General features: G+C 37.2%; 1 protein-coding gene across 7 annotated transcripts in view; it reads left to right on the top strand.

The window, feature by feature from the left end:
- Nucleotides 1-1,013: 1,013 nt before the first annotated feature.
- Nucleotides 1,014-9,808, top strand: part of SORBS2 (sorbin and SH3 domain containing 2) — a 279,268-nt gene continuing 270,473 nt past the window's right edge. For 3 of the 7 annotated variants that reach the window (XM_074951273.1, XM_074951271.1, XM_074951274.1), the window contains exon 1: nucleotides 1,014-1,523. The gene's annotated coding sequence lies outside the window, so the exon portion shown is untranslated. The remainder of the gene's footprint in view (nucleotides 1,524-9,808) is intronic. The other 4 variants (XM_074951282.1, XM_074951281.1, XM_074951272.1 and 1 more) reach the window with 3 other exon arrangements.

Here is a 9,808-nt window from a genome sequence, read left to right as displayed (position 1 = left end):
TGGGCCCCCAGTGTGTAATGATGTAGTAAATACAGTGTGTATAATTAATATGTTATGTAGATTTTTTTTAAATAAATAGATTGGGATGAAGGGCACTGGGTATGAAGTGGTCACCACTAGAAAGCCAATTTTTTCCAATGTTGTTAGAGAATTGTATCTGAGATGATGGTATCTCACTCTTAAATATCACATTTTATTTGTAAATAGAAGTTTCACAATTTTAAGTATCGTTAGTCACATGGGGAAACTGAGGCATAGTGAAGTGTACAGTTTTATCTCCTATTTTAAGTATAGGATACTACTGTGGTACCTCGGGTACAGTAGTTACCACTTAATTTTTTTTCTATTTAGAATAGAAAAATCCACACTGATATTAGTTAAAAATGCTAAGAACAATTTGTAAAGATTGTAATGGCTGTTCTTGGTGGCAAATGGTTGTGAATGTTGACTTTTTGGTGGCAGACACGAATCGTATCATTAGTGTAGATCAGTAATTCCAAATTTATTTTTAATAAAGTGGCCTTTAAAGGATTACTTGTCATAACCACATATTGCTTTTCATACCTTCAAATGTCCTCCATGCTTAGATTTAACATCAAAGATACAGGACTGTTTTTTAATCAATAGTTTATTTTATATGACAATTTGCCTTTTATTAGGCTGGGATCATTTGCAATGAGGTTTCACTTCTTACAAACATTTTATTAATGCATATGGCCCTTCACCTACTTACCAAAAATTCTGTGTAACCCCAAAAGCAAATGGAAAAAATAAGAAGCATCTGAATGTTTCCATAAAATGTTCAGAAATTAAAATAATGGCAGTACAGAAGAAAAAAACCATAAATTAACATTCTGTGCTGGAGATCTGCACATGATCAGCCATGCTTGCTGGATAAGTCTGTCTGTTGGTTGTTGCCATGGCTACAAAAAGCCAGTGGAACCCAATGAGCTGTCTGCAGCACTGCTGAAAGGACCAGCCATTTTGCTTATGGAAAACAGTGTGACATATTATGCTGTGCTTTACCACAGAATAAACAAAAATCCACTCGCAGGAAACAGAGGAAACAGGCATATTAGTGGAATAATTATTACAGCTGAGCATGCCCTCAAGATGCCATTTTGACAAGCTGGTGGCTGCTGCTGCCACGAACTGATCTGAGAGGGTGGAATGCAGAGTGATAATGCTGCATATCTGCTAACAGCAGTGGAGTAGGATTTTTGACTTGTAAAGGCAAGGTTTCTCTGCAATGTTATCTCAACAGCTCGCTAGCTGCTCAGAGTGAAAGCTGCTGATCCAAAAGAAGGGTGTTGCCCTCTCTCAACATTGTTCTTGTGCACTGCTGTTTTATATGAGCAGGCGCTGCTGAAGAAGCAGGTGTGCAGTTCAGATGGGCTCTATACTGTAGGCTGTAAAAACCAGGTTTACATGCTTCCTATTAACAGATTGTTGGTTTAGGAGCATCTGCCTGTGGACTTATTCATAGAAGGAGCCTACTGTACATCTCAGCTTATGTGAAAGAGGTAAGCATTTGTTTTGTTTTCAGTTGTGTAAATACCTTGAGCGAAACTTCCTGCAAGTGAAACCAATCTACAAAATATTTACCCTTAAAAGGTGACTTGGGCAGTGACTTGTTTAGAACCTTTTTTTGAAGTACATTGATCGATCATTTTACAGATTATTTCTGTCAAATATTGTAATGTACCCTTCCAAATATTTGCTATTTTGAAATAATTCATTTTGAGTAGTTCACGAAGTCATGTATACACATTTTACCCACACACAGTAGAGATTTTATGTATCCTGCTGTGACCTGTATTGTAGGAATTATGTGGGATATGAAACATTATAGAACTTGTGACTATTTTATTTGAAAAACCTTAAAATCATTCAATTCCCCGGCATTGCAGTACATGCATTGTGCTCAACCTTAATAATGAAACTAGATTTAAACTGTCCAACTGCTGCTGTGCAGTATGTAGGTCATAATAGAAAAAGCAGGCTTTGCTCTAGTTTTTATGAACTGCATGCCCCAGTGCTGTGTTTGATTAGTTTCTGGTACTTGTACTGTTACGAGTCTAGGTAATAGGTGCTGCTCACAACTCTTTTTCAAAGATATCGTGCATACCATGCTAGCACAGAGCACAACACACCCATTGTGTCCCTCAATTTGGAGTTCAGGAAAAGAAAGGAAGCCAGCACTCCACATGGAGCACAAGTACAGTTATAGTATAAGATGGTTAAACTTCTTTTATGGCACAACCTCATTGATATGCTAGCTGCTGTGAGTGCTACATAAAATAAAAAGGCACAGAAATATTTGAATATGATAGTTCTTGTGAATGGCTATGTGCTAAAATTATAGATACTCAATTCCAAAATTAATTGCCGCTTGACAAGTAAAACATAATCTGATTAATTGACAGTCTCAGAGGCAGACAGCAGTTATGTGGATTGAATTTGGTCAATAAAACTATAATCCTTTGGCACAGCCAGTGATCTGAAAATGTTTAAATTATGTTAACCGGTAGCATTTCAGCCTCTGTAATCTAAGAACTCTCTTACTGAATACCATCATATCTGACTGCTCATAATAACACTGAACATCTGAAATGGATTAAAACTGTTCACTGACAACTCACCAGGAATTCTGATTCTTTATGTTTACACTGGTAAAATGTGTTAATGTAATGTTTGCATTAACTTGTATTTAACAGTTGTACAGATTTAAATCTCGCTACCTCATATACTTAGACAATAGACTGGGCATGAGATTAATCGTTACAAATCCCAGTACATAATTACAAAGGTAAATTAGTAACAAGTCACTATTGTATAAAATGGTGCAGTAACTGGGAGCCAAAGTCCAAGAGGTTTTCAAAGTGAGCGTGTCCAGCCAATGCATACAGAACTAAATGTTACATTTGAAAACACTGCTACTGAAAGGGAAGTCTCTTGTCCCCTGCCTCCTCTAAATCATTCCTTCAGAAAAGCCTCATCTTCCATGAATTATGTGTTTATCTCTTCACCAATAATTGTCCATGAAACACCTCCCTTACCTGCATTACTGTTCTGTGTTTAGACTTGTAGCCATCCTACTGTATGTTCTTTGGGGCAGGGACCGTGTCTTTTTCTGTGTCTGTAGAGTGCCATATACATTTACAGTGCTATATAAGTGTTTATAAATAACTGGATGTGTGTGTGTGATTACGATTACTTCAGCCATGTAAATAAGGGGTGGAAAGTAGGTGCAGCTTAACATTTGTAAAATGCTTTGTAAGCGTCTAAAGAAAATCTGGGTGGTCATGATAAATTAATCATGCAAAATGTAAACATTTTTAAAATATAACAATAGCAGCCAGCAGGTGCTAGCACTTTCCAATCACGAAGCCAGACACTGTACATTCTTCTAGTCAGGGACTCTCTAAAAAGACAAAGAGAAATGAACACTGGCAGAATATAACAAAATGTGATCACTTAGGTAATGATAGGCACATGTCTGATTAATTACATATTTGTTGAATTTAAAAAAAAAACCTCTAAATTTCTTTTCCATGATAATTTATTCCTCTTGTCTTTCCCCCACACCAGGTCCCAGCTTTGCTTTCCCCCACACCAGTTCCCAGTGTAATCCCTTCCTGCTGACTTTCAACCCCCTCTATCGACATTGATGAGCAGTTTGCTCAGGAGATGCATAAATGAAATAGATAAGTAGATGACTTAGTCAGCTTGTGCCTTGTAGGCGTTGCAGAAGAAGTGTCTATTCAGGAGGAATTTAATTGAAGAGAGGGAAGAGTTGCAACTAAACATTATATGCAAATGGACAAAATTCTGTGTTGTGTGGGTATAAAATGAGGAGAGTTCAATCTTCAATATAAAAATCAAATCAGGAAAGCCCCTGTTGAGTTTAGTTGCCAAAATGTGTCTCTAAAAAGGAATCTCCTTAAAAGTATATGAAGATTTATATCAATTTGACCTGAATGTTACATTTAGGGAAACAGTAGCAGTGCACATAGGAACTAGGGGAGAAATCCTGGCCTCACTGAAATTAATAGATTTGCCTTTGACTTCAGTGGAGCCAGGACTTCAAGGTTTAAATCATTTTGCATGTCTGTAGATTGTGTGTCAAACGACAGGAACCATATTTCATCTGCAGTGGTGTCAATCACATCAATCATAATCTTTTCCCAATATGCTGATATCAAAATACAATAATTTATAGATGTTCTTCTTAGCAGAATGAGCCAGCATGACCCATGTGTCACCATTAGTTAAGTGGTGTGGCCATGAACAGTGTAGTAACACAAAATAGAATCAGATAAATGAGTCGAAACATCAGAAGCGCTTGTCCATACATAGGATGCCATAGCCGTGGCAGGTGCAAGAACAACGTAAGGGAGGAAAACTGGGATGGCCAAGTGAAAGTGCAGAATCAAATAAGGGCAATCATTTGGTGTTTTCCAATTTTAACACATCTTATTGGATTTGACCAGAACAATAATAACTAGCAACATGGGCCAAGAAATACCATAATATAATGGGTGAGGAATGCATATACCGCATCTCGTACACACTCAGCATAAAGAAATGACTGCGTAGATATGTGAACCACAGTATGTTTGCAAACGGGGCAAAGGAAAGTGCCAATATGAATGATGATGGATAACAGCACATGCATACAGATCAGTCTCAAACGTCAGTATAATAGAATCAGCACATCTGGCAAACTTCTGTGCAACACCATCCCTAGCCTAGTAGTATCTTCCTGTCCAATATGCCAATAAGAACAGGTATTTAATAAGACACACCAGTGATGATGGGGTGCTTGAATAGGCAAAGTGTCTCAAATTTGATCATTGTCCCCTATTTCTATTCCAGTAAGACTGTCAGTGTAATAATGTTGATTGGGGCATGATTTGGGAGTCTCTTCTTATGTGGTCATTTGGGTCTAAGGAGAGTACTGATATTTTCATCTTGTTGCATTGCTCTATATAGATATCCTTTCCAATGCCATTATCTTGGTATTGTGTTAACATCGGTTACACTCACTGCCAGCTACTACATTTTTTTATAAGAATGTTGAGCATAGTACATATATGTGCAACATACCTTAGTAGTAGATTTTTACAGATCTTCGTTAGTGCACATTTTTACTACAGATGGCATCTAGACTTGTAATTGTTTCCCATTCAAAATGCTGTAATAAAAGTACACCACTAAAGTTGGTCAAAAGTCAGTGTTTTGTGAAATATTTTCATTTTCTCCCATTTTTTGTGAAAAATTTCAAAAAGTTCTGATTTGTTGTAAACTAACTCCCCAAACATGAAAGCTTCCTTCCTCTCTTTCTCTCTTTTCTTTTCTTTTTCCATTTTGTCACTGGAAAAGGGAAAGGGGAAGGAGAGGGGAAAAGGTCTTTTTTAAAAAAAATCTATATTTCCCCATTTTCATTTTCCAAAACCTGCTATTTTTCATCAAAAAAATTTTGTGCATTAAAAATGTTGGCTAGTTCTACATGTCACAAAAATGTTTGTCTTGCTCTCTTTCTGTCAGTTCTAGAAATTATAGATTTTAAATGTAATATATTGTAGAAATCTATCTGCAGGTAAAGTAAAGCAAAACGCTAAAAAGCACTTAGCTTAGTTTCTAAGGAATTATGTGATATAAAATTCCATGAAGTATGAGAATGGGAGAGGACTATAAGGTGAGAGTAAAGAGAAGTAATCACTTAAAAAGAGTCCTGAGGTGGGCTAGCAAAGAATGTTTTGAATGGAAACAACATTTTTAAATGACATGGTTCTTGAACTACAGTAAAACTCTGCTTTCAGTATTTTAGGACTGTGAAATATAGTATTTTTCTGTTCAAACATGTTGTGCTATGACAAAGAACACACAGCCAATGTTGCTGTGAAACAGGAAATTCAAAAACAAAGTGAGAGACTTTTCTTCTGTTATTTCCAGCTCCTCACTCTAAATCAGTTTATTTTGTCATCTTTTCTGAGCTTAGTCTGCATGGTGTTCTGATTCATGCACCCTTAAAAACCCCACCATCCTTACTCAACAAGAAGCTTCCCTTGAAGAGCTCAGTTTTGGCTATGACTATAAGCTGAGTTTTGATGTCTCCAGTGGGGTCTCTAGGCTGTCTTTTAGGATAAAAAAATTCTCTCTTTAAAAACAAAATATTGTAGTACTAACCATTTTTTAAAACTCTGATATTGAGGCCCTCAGAGCTCAAAGACTTTGAAAAAAAATGAAAAAAATCTTCAGTCGTATTTTAGCTAACAAATTTCATTAGGTCAGTTTATCATTTCATTAGATGACAATGATTTTTTTAAAAATCAGTGAATTAACTTGGAATAATGAAAACTTTATTTTTAATAAGGCACCATGTTTGTTATGTCTTGAATATTATTCTTGAAGGTGTACAAGCAATTTTGTTTTACTGTTAGATGTTTTAAAGCAATTATGATATCAATCAGCCCCATATCAATCAGCCCCATAAAACATGAAATATTTTATCAGCAGTCAATGGTTAGGTTATTTAGGCTGCAAGTGGTATTTTCTAACATACTCTTTCACTTTACCAGTACCCCCATGAAAAGGCAGATATGCCTGGGGAAAACTGTGGGGAAGAAAAAGTGCTGTAACTGCTGAGCAGAATCAATAACTGCAGTGTTCATACCAGAAAATAAAGGGAACCAAACCCCTGTAGGCATATAAAACCGTAAAGTGACTCCACGTCTAAAGATCCATTAATGTATTGAGCCTACAATCCTGCAAACAGAAAATCAGCAGCTGGGGCTGAAGGTCAAAGTAGATGGGAAATCCAAGGGCACTTCCAATCATTGTTTCAAAATTTTGGATGAAACACTGAATATATACCAGGTCCAATTCTCTGCCCAGGGTCTGCCAGCAGAATCTATGTGATGGGACGCCAGCAGTGGAAATTCAGGATGCAAGCCAGCTGTAACTCATTAGGCGGCTCAAAATTGTATAACGCAGCTCATACGGAGGACAGAGTAGATCAAGTAGGGGCAAGGACAAGCTAGCTGTGAAATGTCCTTATTTGGTGTGTCTCCTGGGTAGTCTTCACCATGGGTGAGGGTGAGGGCTTTTACTTAACCTCAGACTGAACATAAAGCTGCTGTAGCCCAGGCAGGACCCGTGGGGAGAGCACTGTGCCATTTATTCCACTTTCATGGAAAGAAGTTTGGACAAGTAGAAATACGTGAAAAGTTCCATGGAACATAGGCTTAGTAGGCATAGATAAGACACTGTGTAGAATGTTACATCATCTTGATGTAACCCATGCTGTAGATAGCAGACAGCAACCTTCTTAAGTAGCACAGCCCTTTATTTCTACATCCATGTCAACGGTGGGTGAGGAGGGTACAGAATGTACAGCTGTTTGTCTTGTGGTCAAGTGGTCTATGTATATGCACCTGGTGCCAGATATTCAAAGGTATTTAGGCACCTGGTGGTATTTTCAAAAGCACCTGAATGAAGTCAGTGCCTGACTCCCATTGATTTTACTAAAATGAATAGCTGTGGAAGAAGACCTTGACAAAGGCATTTCTGAAACATGGTAAAAAGACATAAAGCAATGGAATACTGCTTACCTTGAGTATAAAGTATACAGGAAGGATGGATTAGGGTGTAATGCTGGAGTAGTACGACTAGATTTAAAACATTCTATAGAATCCATGATTAATACATGAATGGAGTGGACTGGATAGCAGAATCTGTAGAAATACAAATTCCAAGAACTACAAGTACAAATATAGTGTCAAGATTTTTCTACTGGCCTCCAGAAAAAGAATATTGAGTCCATTGAATTAAGGGCTATAAAAAAAAGGAACTAAGTCTAATAAAACAGTACTAATGGCTGATTACAACTAACCATGTATAAACCAATTGAATCTTAGAAAAGTTTAGAAGGTTTAGAAAAGCAATTTCTTGACACCATAAAATTGCTTCTTGGAACAGCTAGTTTTAGAATGCACAACAGCAGAGGCTAGTCTTGACTGAGTCCTAAGTAATGTTGAAGAATTGGTTCAAGAAATAATTATAGTTGAGCTTCTCAGTAATATTGCCCCCAATATGATTAAGTTTAACATACTCAAGGGAGAAATCATATCAGAACTAGCACAGTGGAACTCAACTGCAGGAAGTATGACGTTAAATGGGACTCTCATATTTACCATTTCTTATGACATGAGAACAAGGGGACATTTAATCAAACTGAAAGGCAACAAATTTTAAACTGAGAAGATTTTTTCCCTTGACCTATGGAACTCATTGCCACAGTATATTATGGAAATCAAGAGATCAGTGGAATTAGGATTTCTAAAATGGGGGAAGGGCATTAGGTGTCTAACTTCTATTGAAATTCAAACTCCCCTTAATCACCTTTGAAAACTCCAGCCTTAGACATTTATATAGATTGTCAGATCTACGGTTTCTTAACTATGATAAAATTAATAAGGGATATAAAACCCTTATGCTTCAGGTCATAAATCAATTGTTAACTGATGAGAATTTGAAAGAAATTGCTTTATAGCCAGGTTATTCCCGAATTGTCCACTACATTGTTTCTTGCTCTCTCATCTGAAGCATCTGGTACTGTCCATTGTCAGAGAAAGTACACTGGACCCTGGATCCAATTAGGTACAGCAATTCCTATTTTCCTCTTCTTGTTGTCAAAATACCATGAAACCACCAAAGTAGCTTATATATATATATTTTTTTAAATAGTTTTAAGAGCTTTCTGAAATTAGATCGCCAAAAGGACTCATCTCCACAGTGAACAGCATAATATAAATAGAGAGAGGGTAAACATAAGAATGGCCATAATTTGTCAGACCGGTGGTCCATCTAGCTCAGGATCCTGTCTTCCAACATTGGCAAATGTCAGATGCTTCAGAGGGAATGATCAGAACAGGGCAATTATCAAGTGATCCCCATCCCTCGTTGTCCAGTCCCAGCATTTGGCAGTCAGAGGCTTAGGGACACCCAGAGCATGGGGTTGCATCCCTGACCATCTTGACTAATAACTGTTGATGGACCTATCTTCCATGAATTTATCTAATTCTTTTTTGAGCTCAGTTACAGACACTCCCTGACTTACGCAATAGTTCCATTCCAGAACGCCTTGCGAAACTCGAATTTTGCACAATTCGGAAATGTATACCTGACAGTTACCCCCCCACACACACAAAAAACCCCAAAAAACCCCTATTTTTCCATAAAGTGCGGATTTGCATAAGTCGGTTCTTGCGTAACCCGGGGAGTGTCTGTATACTTTCGGTCTTCACAACATCCCCTGGCAATGAGTTCCACAAATTGATTGTGCATTGTGTGAAGTACTGCCTTTTATTTGTTCTAAACCTATTTCCTATTAATTTCATCAGGTGACCCCTGGTTCTTTAGTTATGTGAAGGGGTAAATAACGTTTCCTTATTCACTTTCTCTACATCATTCATGATTTTATACACTTATCATATCCCCCCTTAGTCATCACTTTTCCAAGCTGAAAAATCCCAGTCTTTTTAATCACTGCTCTTATGGAAGTTGTTCCATATCCCTAATCAGTTTTATTGCCCTTCTCTGTACCTTTTCCAATTCTAATATCTCTCTTTAGAGATGGGATGACCAGACTGCACACAGTATTCAAGGTGTGGGTGTACAATGGATTTATGTAGTGGCATATTATATTTCCTGTTTTATTATCTTTCCCTTTCCTAATGTTTCCTAACATTGTTAGCTTTTTTGATTGCCACTGCACATTGAACAGATGTTTTCAGAGAACTAG

This window comes from Natator depressus, chromosome 4 (assembly GCF_965152275.1).
Source record: "Natator depressus isolate rNatDep1 chromosome 4, rNatDep2.hap1, whole genome shotgun sequence".
In the NCBI taxonomy this organism is placed as follows: Eukaryota; Metazoa; Chordata; order Testudines; family Cheloniidae; genus Natator; species Natator depressus.
Note: the sequence above shows the minus strand (reverse complement) of the source record. Positions and strands in the feature narration are given on the sequence as shown.